At 44.3% G+C, this 11,689-nt stretch overlaps 1 protein-coding gene across 1 annotated transcript in view; it reads left to right on the top strand.

Moving 5' to 3' along the window:
• The window catches only part of KCTD1 (potassium channel tetramerization domain containing 1), a 187,824-nt gene that overhangs the window by 2,366 nt on the left and 173,769 nt on the right, over positions 1-11,689 (top strand). The window lies entirely within an intron of this gene.

Here is an 11,689-nt window from a genome sequence, read left to right as displayed (position 1 = left end):
ATTTGCCTGCATAGATGGGAATCTGTGGAAACGAAGAGCTAACTTTCGTGGTGAATTTGAAATAGTAGTGGGTCCATTTGTCTCCTGGATAATGGGCAATGTGCCAGTCAAGTCGTCGGGTTTCTACTTGTGTGACATTTGGCTTACCATGAGGAAGGAGCTGGTGTTCAGGGGACCGGGGACGGACTGCACCAGCCTGCCTGGCTCTGGAGCCTGGCTGCTGCTGGAATGGGAGGAAGTGTTAGCGATTGTTGGGATGGCCGTAGGTTTCCTGTTTACCAATTAGGGTGCAAAGGGGACTGCTGCGTTTTAAAACTTTGCATCCTAGGAAAAACTTTATTGGTTTAGGCCACGTGTTTATTTTAAAAGGTAACTGGTGAAGCAAAAATATTAGACATTTGCTGAGAAGACATTTGAAGTGAATTGAGCGTGAATGATAATTGGCAAAAAAAAAAAGTCTCCCACCACAGTATACAAAATGACTACAGTGATTTTGCTGTATTAATGATGCCCGAAGCACAATATGAAGTTCTCTCACGCACACTAGAGGTCTCTCTTCCAGCTGTAAGATTTTCGAGTCTGTAAATTCTTCACCAGGGCTTACCTACTAGGAATGCACAAGGATAACTTGGTTCATAATTATTGAAGTAATAGTGATTTACTGACCGTCCAGATTACTCTGATGTGAGGTACTTATTTTGGAGAATATGCAGTAATTACAGTGCAGATTGTACTAACTACTAGTAAAGTAACTGCAATAAGACTTCTACTAAATTATGATGCAAATATATTACTCAGCTTGTTAAGTAGTAGTATGGACCTTTTGGCATACAGTTCTTTATCCAAAGCAATCTGTTTCTAAATGTGGAAGTAACTGCTGAAAGATATCAGAAAACTTTCTGAAAATCAAACTTAGCTCTAGATTTTGCGGTCAGTTGCTTGCACAAATGCTTGATGTTTCTAAAATCAAAATAGTTGTTTTCTAGTTTTGGAATGTGGTGTTTTCTGCTAAGGTCTTTTTAAAAATTGACATTGCTTTTGAGTTATTTAAAGGATGTTTGTTTGCAAACCATCATTCATCAAGGCTTTTATTTAGATGAGTCCTCCACTGCATTTCTGAAACTTTGCAGGGGGTGGAGGGGGACTAACATTTATAATTTCCCAGACAAATGGAGCTTTTATTTTCTCTGTCTTTAGAATGAACCTTCTTGGGAATAAAAATGAGATTTCAGATAAAGCATGAATGCTTATTTTAATAGCTTACTCATGCAGAAGTGAGAAACACTTCACTTTTCCTAGGCACTGGAATGATGCAGTGCCTGGCTTTTCATTCATAAAAATGTGCTTGATGTAAATCACATTGTGCTTGTTGGTGAGTTTGGTTTGAGAAAATCGTGCAGAAAACAAAGCAGATTATCCTTTAAGAAAAACAAACCAGTATTTATTAAGTTCATTCAGTCAGTCAGCAAATACTTACTTGTGTCTGCTGTACGCGAGACACTGTACTAGATGCCAGAAACACAATGATGAGAAAAAGCATTCAGGGTCCCCAGTCTGTCAGAGTTTATGATTTAAACCCATAAACTCCAGAGACAGAAATTAACAAAGCCAGTTGAACAATACACAGACTCAGATTAGTGCTTTGAAGGAAAAGGAACAGGGAACTCTGTTAACATTAAGCAGAGAGGGGCAAAATGGTCAAGACTGGGGTCAGGGTTCCAGAGAAAGCGTTGCAAATTGAGATTTAAAGTGAGCGGCAGGAGAAGAAAAGAGAAAACGGAGTAAGTTCCAGGCAAAGGGAAGAGGAAACAGCATTTGCCAAGCCAGGAAAGGCATGGCAAAAGGAGAGAAACTCAAGGGTTAACTAGCTGGGGTTGAGGGAGGGAGGAGCCTGGGATGAGAGAACAGCCTCCAGGGACTGGCCCTTGGTCTTAACCCTGAGAGCAGTGCAGAGGGGTGGCCAGGAGGATTGAGATGGGGGCAGCAGCAGTGACATAATCAGATTTGTGTTTTGAAAAGATAATTATGGTGTCACTATGGGCAGTGAATGGAGGGACCCAGAGTGAACAGAAGCATAGCCCTTGGAAGGCTATTATAGTTCTCCAGGCGAGAGAAGGTATATTTGGGCTTAGGGGAGGGGAGAAGGAAACAGAACAATGAAAGAATTCTCGATCTCTTTAGAAGGTGAGTGGACAGACATAGTGAAGGGTTGGTTATGGGCAAACAAGGAGAAGGAGACAGGAAGTGGAAGCCTACTCAGGTCTCTGACACATTAACAAAACGGACACGAGGATTCTGAAGACTGGGGAGATGTTGTACCTTTCAGTTCATTGTTTGTAGCCAGAATGGGTGCCAGTGATAAGCCTGATTCAATCCTGTGAAACGAAATTCACCAGGGAAACCAAGGTCCTTCTTTTGTCCCTCCCACGCTGCCCAGGCGTGGATGGCGCACCTGTGGAGTGTCAGACACGATGCCTGCTCCTTTATGAACTGCACCGTGACATTTCACTTAACCCAGCTCCAGCTACGTTGGAATTCATCATTTGAATAGGCCTATGTCTAAACTTCTGAAACAAAATCAAGTCTGTGCCTTATAGTGCAAATTAATTGTGCTTAAAAATATTATAACATGCATTCAAAAACCATGAAAATTAACTGTTCGGCCATGCTTTTTTAAAAGGCCATTCACATACAAATCACTGGCACAATTATTGCAAATCACTCTGAAAAACTTTTAAGGACCTGAGCGTGGTCAGGTTTGTTTGGTCTGATTTGAGTTGACTCAGCTCTGCTTCCTCCCAGTCAGATCTCGCTGCTGGGATTTGTCCCTCATGTGTGTCTAACTTTTTGTACCGATCCTTGGAAGGTGTGGTCTCAGTGCAACATTTTCATACGTTTCTTAGGTGGACATTGGTTTTGGTGTTTCAATACCTTGTCTAACTCCATTTGCTGTCATTTCTCCAAAGCCCATTCCCTCATCTCTGACTTCCCAAACGTGTTTTGCCCAATAAATGTGTTATTCTTCCCCCAAATAACATTGGCTAATGGACTGTTAATTTTCAAACAACCTAAAATTAGGCATTAAGTCTCTCTCTCTCCGCATCCAAAGTTCTCAGGAAGTGGAAGACATCTGCCGTGAATGTTTTACAACTTCCCCCTTGGCTCCTTGCTCTCCTTCCAGGAAATTCCAGGTTGGAGCGCCTTCCAAGAAATTTGGTTTCAGTCACTTCCAAGAAAACAATTTAAATTCCACTCTGCATAGGAGTTTGATACGAATAGTCAGCTCCATAGGCTACTTTTCTTGGTGGTTCCTCGCCGGGGTGGACCTAAGGGCAGGCTCTGGCTGGAAAGCCCTTCTCATTTTTGCCAAGTCATGTGGGGATCCATTTCTCCTGTAAATATGGGAGTGATAATATCTCCCCCACCTGCTTTATAGGATTGTTGAGAGGAAAAACAAGTGTACGTGTGGCAAACTGACGTGCACACAGGACCATCAAGAAACCCTGTAGGGCATTTTTTGCCTGAAGAATTCATGGAAATTTGTGGCCCCTGTGGAAGCCAGTCTGGATCACTGAACCCCAAAGCAACACTGTGAGGCAACCCCTTCTTCCAGGTGAAGGAATGAAGGGTTAGAAAGGTTGTGGGACTTGCCTGAAGTCAAAGACGAGACTAGTGGCAGAACAGAGGTCTAGCCCAGCAGGCCGACCACTAATCCCTACAGACTCCTAGTTCTTCATGTCCAGCAGGTACTATTTGAGCACTTTCATTGGCACCTGGCACAGAGCGCTTTTCTTCTCTGCCGCCAGCTTCCACTCAGCCTGCTCTCTCTTCTCCCCCCTCTTCCATCCATCCTTCATGTCTCCCCGTCAACACCAGCATCTTACTCTTATACCAAGAAAGAAAGAAAGAAAAGTGGTTTGAGATTGTTACAGACATCTAAATTGTTCTCAAGCTCTTGCTGAGCAAATCATTCACTTACGTGTGCTCTGTCTTGCTGACCAAAATACGGATTTGTTTTCCACCCGATAAGAACTGACAGTAGTTCAGGCCCTGCTGCCGACACCAAGGCTGCTGTGGAGGAGAGTTATGAACTGAGGAGAATGTTAACTAGATCGATTTCAAATGCTTGCTAGAGAAAGGCATAACCTTCCTGATAAATCTTTCCCAAGCATCTACTGCTGTCATCACTTACTGTTTTGTACCACATTCTCTTTGCTGGAAATTTGTAGCAAATGTGTATTTACAGAAAATGTGTGTACAACAAGAGACCAGACTCTCTCTCTCTCTGTGTACACTGGGGGGTGTGGGGTGGGGAGGAGGACGTCAGTCCATGTTGCCAGCGCCTCTCCCTCCTCCACCTACCCCACCGGGAATACCTACCCCATATTCAGGTCCCATTCCAGTTCTTTCTAACTGTATTATCTTAGTTAAATTACTTAATGTCTCTAAGCTTCACTTTTCTGGGCAGTAAAGGAGGTAAGTCACCATAAGTGAGATATAATCTGAGATCACTATAAATGAGATAATAACAGACCTGAGTGAGGCGGTTCTGAGAACTAAATGGGAAGTAGAAGCCTGGCCCGTCACTTGGGAAACATTCACATGGTATTATTAAGAGCAGGGACTGTGTTCATTCATCCTTGTTTTCTCAGCTCATAATACAGTGCCTGGCTCACAGGACACGTGCTCACTCATTAAATAATTATTGGACACATGAACACAGAATTTCAGAGGACACAAGAATAAAGTCAGATGGTAATTTCACTGCCCTGTAAGCATTTTTGCCATTGACAGGAGGGTCCAAGTCCTTCCAGGTGTCCTTGCCTGATGGTTATGGGCTTTTCCTAACCAGTCAGAGCACACATTGGGAACAGACCAAGTTTAACCTGGGGAACAGCTATTGATGTTAAATGGGACCTTGCTTCAGAGATGTCATCAGTTTACCTTTTGACTATTTTCATGAAGGTGTCCCTGTGCACAGTCGTCATGATGTATCCAAAATATGCTGACATTTAGAACTGATGGTGTGAAATGACGAGCCACTGGGTGGTGAACCCACAGTGGGAATTGGTGAATTTGGTTCTTACACAGCAAAGAAACATTGGAACAGACTGATACCCATTCCATCCAGCAGATGGCAGCGCTATACATTCACGAACAAATTCTCAGAATAGCCTCTGGTCTTAAGTTCTCACTGATGCCCACCCTCAGTGGAAAAGGAAGTCTGAGCCAACTTCAAACCGAACCCCCTACCTGCCACCATCCCTACCCTGGGCTCCTCCTTTGCATGAACAACTGAGGTTCAATAGGGCCACCTGGAAGAATCACTCCTGGGAGTCACCCTCTTCCCCTGTGTGGTGGGGCAGGGCAGGGAGAGAAAGCAGTCACTTTTGTCTGTTAGAATCCACTTCCTGCCAGTTCCCAGAGATGCAAACAATAAGTCAGAGGTCTGTTTTCTTGTGCGCTTAAGCAAATCAACGGAGAAAAGTGATAGGGACCTCCATCCTCTAGGATGTTACCGCATGCTCTGGGTGGAGAGGACTTGATGCCAGTTAGAAACCAGGAGTCCCGGTAAGGATGATAACCTATTTTAGAGAGGCGTGTGATGCCAGGGAACGAACGGTGCCGTGTGTGACTGAAGACCCATCTGCAGCGGGGAAGCGGAATGCGCTTGGTCTTCCTGTTGCATGGAACCGTGCACTCACTATCAGCCGTGTGACCCCAAACCCTGGCTTCATTGTCTGCACGAATAGAGGTCATGACAGCCGCCTTAGAGGGCTGTCATAAGAATTTAAAATGTAACAGTACAGTGGACTTTGCAGTATATTACCTCGTATTGGTGTGCCCATTTTTGAGATGAAGACATCCAGGCACAGAGAGATGTACTGACCTGCCCGGGATCCTATGCTGGCGGGTGATAGAGACAGGATTTGGATGATGTATTCAGGCTTCACGTCTGTGCTCTTAACCTCCAGGCACTGCTGCCTCTTAGAATAATGATTATTACTAATAGCTGATAATTATTAGGCACTTTCCTTGTGCTAGGAACTTCACATATGTTAACTCCTCAAGTCATTCTCAGCCACCCTATAAGGTGGAAGCTATTACTTTCCCCACCTTATCACATGAGGAAAGATTATTTGTTTCTTACTCTGTAAGAAACGCAGAACAAATTAATGTCAAGACTCTAATATATTAAATTGCTAAATGGTGCGTCCCCCTGTAACAGCTGCAGTGACTTAGAGATGAGAGAGCTCGCCAATGAGACTGCAGTATACAGTATATGGAGTATACAGTTATGTCCCGATTAGGGAAGATATGGGAAAAATGTTAGATGTCTTACCCTCTAAAATTTACATTACAGGGTTGGGCAAAAGTAGGTTTACAGTTGCAAATACACAAAACATAAAGTTTATTCTCATGTCATTATTTAGTAATTATTTATTATTTGCCATACGAATAACTTGAAACCCACTTTTGCCCCACCCTGTATTTATAGCTTCAGATCATCTTCAGCAATGGCGAATGGCCAGTGAAAGTTGGGGCTGGTCGCACTGCTGTGTAACGCTGCTCGCCTTTTCTGAGAGTCACCGCTCGTCATTTAATGAGGAGGCAGGAGGAACCAGGTGCTTTGCTAACTGCCATCGCCTTCCTCCCGTACATGAGGGCCAGCTCTTAGTACAGCTGGGAACTCATAGAGTGGCGAAAGAAATTCACCTGCAGTGTGAATGAACTCGGCCTCTCTGATCAAAAATGCCACTCCAAATCTGGGACGGAAGGCAGGTTTTAGAATCTGGAGTCTAGCAACTCTGGAGCCTGCTTTCTACACTGTGCCTCAGTGAGATTTGGGAGGACACACAACTCTCTAAATGAGGAGCAGGTCTTCAGAAAGAAGCCTTCCTCAGAGGCTGACAGCAACTGTAATTCAAAGATTCAAAGCCTCTGAGAAATGGGTCAGTCTAAGGTTGCACAAGTCAAACTAGCTGTACAAGAATGGCAGGTGGTTTTCCATAGGAAAAACATCCTGATAGAAACCGACTTCCAGTGTGGCCTGTCCCCACTGAGCAGAAATAGACACAGGAGTTCATGACCGATGGAGTCTCAGAGACCCTGCTGGTCATGTGTATTGCTGGGAGACAAATGAGGTCTGAGTAATTAAAACCCAGAAGGGAAGTTCTACAAAGTTCCACCTTAAGAAATCAGGAACATTTCCGTCTTTTTTTTTTTTCTCCCAGTTAAGCTTTTGTGCTCATCCAAATCTTGGCACAATGTTAATACGTTCATTTCTGTCTTTTTGTCTAAACGCTTTCAAAATTAATATTTCCAGCTAAAGTACTTTAAGAAGCTCAATCATTTAGCTAGACATAATTGAAGGGGGCCTTCCTTGTTTTATTTTTCCCTGTTAAAGAAAATTCTGAGTCAAATGCATTTGAAGATGACACTTAGACTCAGACTGTACTGTGGAAAGTGTGCACCCCGATTCCTTTTCGAGCCACGTCATTTTTTCAGTTGTATAGTCAGACCATTTGTGTGTCTGGTTTCTTTTTTGACAGCTCTTCTGCAAACTATAAATGTATGATAAACACGTTTCCAAATTCTGCTAAGGAGTAGGACAGATACATTTTTAACACTAGAAAACTGTACTTTTTGATAAATTTGTATTAATGCAATAACCATTTATTATAGAAATGGGTAAAGCACTTCTGAACTGATTGATTTATAAACCTCTTTGCAAATAATTGCTTTTAAAGCCATTTTGTAAATATGAGTCTCTATAGCCACACATATAGTGCAGATACTTTACATCAGTTTTTGGTTACTCCAGAGCTGATGGTATAGTTTCCACACGATCTATTGTCTCTTCTTCTTTCCTCTGTTGTTTACCTTTTGGCCTCATAGTTACTTTTTGTAACTCTGCTAAAGAAGGAAAAGAGAAAAGAAAGGAAATAAATTTCAAGTTCATTACTCTTTCCTTCCCTCCCTCCCCCATATAAGTTGAAGAAATATGTTAGGAAGCTATCTGCTCTTAATTCATGCTAACAGAGGTACCTAACAGTATGAACAATCTAAAAAAATAGATAATCTGAAATAATTTCTGTTACTACTTGGATGAGATTTGTTAATGAGGCGACTATTAAATTTTGCAGTCTTCATTTGCACGTGACTCTTAGACACACATTTTTCTCCACATCAGCTCCTGCCGTCATACCATATGACATTAGCATGAACACAAATGACTTGTGCCACCTCTTAACAGCTAGTCTTTCCCAGGTATGAATGTGATCAGCCTTCTCCAAAGTATTTTCTAGCTCAGTGGTTAACAACTTCAGTATGCAGAGAATCACCTGGAAGTCTTATTAAAACACAGGTTCCTGGCTCTACCCTGAGTTTCTGATTAGATAGGTCTGAGATGGGGCCCGAGAACATGCATTTCTAGCAGGTTCCCAGCGGATGCCGATGCTGCCGCTTCAGGGACCACACTTTGAGAACCTCTGTTCACAGGAAACAATAGGCTTCGAGATGCTCCTGGAAGGACACGAAAAGAATTCATCAGTCAAACACATTTGGGAAACACTGTACCTCCTCTTGAAGTCTTATTAGGTATTTTAAAGAGTTGTGGAAGCCTTGCAGTGCATGAATCAGTTTTCTAACTCGTGTCTTCTAACGTGTTTGACCACAGAGCCCCTTTATTCTGTTGGTACCGATCAACTCTCAGGATGACTATTCCTGGGACACAAGAGGAAAGGCTGCCCCGCCTCGCGGTGCCTTGATGGGGCGAACCTTCAGTGCCTTCCACTTCCTGTTGGCAGCCCCCTGCCATGGACACCATTTGGACGCCTCTCCAGCCCACCAGTCTTCCACCACAGCATTCTCCTATTGACCAGGGCATCTTACTCTGAAACTCATTCCCACTAACCCTGCCTTTGGACTTTTCCTGTTTTCTGTTTTCCCAGCTCTCTGGTCCTTCCTCTTTCCCTCTCTCATCCTCTCTCCCTTCTCATTCAGCCAGGCTCAGTGGACCGCCATTTCCACAGTGCACTCACTAGCATCCTTAATTAACGCCCTTAATTCCTCCCTCATGTGGTCCTCTCTGTCATTCCCACCTTGCCAACGCTCAGTCCCGGGTAACATTTCTTCCTTCACTTTTGAGGGGGCCTGAGTGACACTAGTAGAATGTCACATAACTCATTGTTTTCTCATTGGTGCCATTGCAGCCCTTCATCCATTTACCCAGCTGGGACCCCTGTCTGTGCTGGGCACTACCTAAGCCTTAGAAACGTAGCAACGAGCAAGGCAAAAAGATGCAGGGTCACATGCAGTTTACATCCTAGGGAAGGAATGCAAACTGAATCAAGACACGATTAAGTGCTATGCAGAAAATTGAAACACGGCAGTCAGGTGAGACCCCCATACCATGCTGACATTGAAGCTGACGTCTGGGTGGAATCATGTCAGTTAGCTCTGCTCGCTGGTCCTTTGCTATTGTTTGGCGGTGCCCAGTCCATTTCTTATCCCGTTCTCCACAGAAGCTGCTCAATCTTTTTACTCTCTTTAGGAATCAAGCCCTTTCCCATTTGTCAGATAAGCTGGCCTCGTGGTTTATTGAGACGTTGTCCCGTTCATGGCTCCACTAGTCCTCTCTTGCTTTCCTTGTGTCCCCCTCAGTGTCTCTTCTTCCTCTTTCCATTGGCTTCTTCCCTTTAGTCCTTGACTCTTTGCAAAACAACCCATCTGTTTGCGTCCCCCAAAATCCTATGTTGAAGCCCTAATCCCCACTGTGACTGTGTTTGGAGATGGGGCCTTCGTGACCATAATTAAGGGTGAGTGGGTGATAAGGGTAGGGCCCTGACCTGATAAGATAAGTTTCCTCGTAAGAAAAGGCACCAGAGAGCTTGCTCTCTCCTCTTGGGCACGAAGAAGTAATGAGAGCCCACAGCTGGAAGGCAGCTGTGTACCGGCCAGGGGGAGAGGCCTCGCCAGAAACCAAATCACCAAAACCTTGATCTTGGACATCCCAGCCTCCAGCAGAAATAAGTTTCTGCTGTTTAAGTCACCCTGTCTATGGTATTTTGTTTTGGCAGCCTGAGCCAACAAAGATGCCATCCTTCAACACGAAACAAAACCTCTCTGCCTCCCGCCTCTGCTTCCCTCGCTGCCCCTCACCGCCAGCACACAGCCTCCTGCCCACTGCTTCTCCCGCCTCCCGCCTCTCTCCCCTCCCACGCAGGCCGTACTTTTCAAATCACCTCTTATTTCAGTGTGTGTTCTTATGCCTTTTCAGAATGCAGTAGCATTGAAAACCTGCTAGGGTGTTCTAGAAGCCTTTATTTTTAACTGCTCTTGGGATTGGAACCTCTGCAGTGTTTGAATATTTCATGCCATTTAACTGACCTCAAACATCAAATTTAATGTGTACTTGTCCGTGAATCCAATCATATTTCTCAGTGAAGCTCCTCTGTTTGTTTTCTGGATGTTTTCTCAAACAATTGAGAGGAATAGGGAGCTCTGTTCAGTATGCTTCTACGTCAACACCATTGGCTTCCTACCACTGGCCAACTGAAACGGTAACATCCCTAAGCAGAAGTGGAATTGTAAAAGTCAAGATTGGGAAGATGATTTATTCTTTTTAAGGAAACTCTCGCTCCTAAACTCTGTCTTCTCTGTTGAATTTAATTAGATCCCATCAAGCTTTGCTTATTTAGTGTAATATTGTTACAGACACATGCCCTGTGGGCCCTGAATGTTGAGGGGAAAGTCAAGTGTCATTGCTTCCCCAAGTTCACCTGTAACATCCAGACCCTGGTCACTGTCCCTGAGGGAGAGGTGACAAGAGATCAAGGTGAGGCTGTATCTGGTCACCTCAGTTCATTGCTGCCATGGATTTCCTCCAGACCTTCTGTGCTGATCATGGAAATTTCTCAGGTTGATCCCCAAAATACCCCCAAAAGGAAAACCAAAAGTTCCTACCCAGCATTGCAGTGATTCACTAGCCACCCCGAAACTGCAGGGCATGGAAGAGCAGAAGGCAGGGAAGTGGCAACCAAAGAAGCCATGTCCATAAAGCACTTCGCATGGTGCCTGGTGTGTAGCAAGTTCTTGGCAAATGGTAGTTTTCGTAATTACTACTGTTGCTCTAATATACACATGGACACATAGGTATATACATGTATACACAGGTATATGAGTGACGTTTCTTTCCTGGCTCTACATCGAACCAACAAGGATTGAAAGAACGCACGATGAATCCATGAAGCTCTTGGTGGAGATCTGCCATGGCCATTAGAGCCGCCCAAGGACTGGTGAGACGTTGTCGAGTTCTGTGCTGAAAGAAGGGCCGTGGAACAGACTGGCAGTGAATGTCAACAGAGAGTTAAGTGGACAGGCAAACACAGCACATGGGAAGGGCTGCACCATGGGTTCTAGGTAGGGGTGGTCGTAAACTGGAAGTGAAGGAGATCGGGGGACAACCAGTGTAGAGACCAGTGGGGAAATGAGAAAGAGAAGGTGGACATATGAGTCTCAGCTCCTGGACGGCCTGTGAGACCTTCAAGTAACAAAATGCCAAGCCTACAGGGAAGACTCTGCCATGGGAAGAATTCACAAAGCCGAGACTGAGTTTTAAAAGGCAGAGGAGCTTCTGGTGTGCAGAAAGTAGAGTTATAAAAACTCCAAGTAAAACGATACACTC

The sequence above is a fragment of the Artibeus jamaicensis genome, unplaced genomic scaffold (genome assembly GCF_021234435.1).
Source record: "Artibeus jamaicensis isolate MK-2021 breed Jamaican fruit bat unplaced genomic scaffold, CSHL_Jam_final contig_354, whole genome shotgun sequence".
NCBI classification, from domain to species: Eukaryota; Metazoa; Chordata; class Mammalia; order Chiroptera; family Phyllostomidae; genus Artibeus; species Artibeus jamaicensis.
The sequence above is the reverse complement of the archived record's forward strand: the minus strand, read 5'-3'. Positions and strand labels throughout refer to the sequence as shown.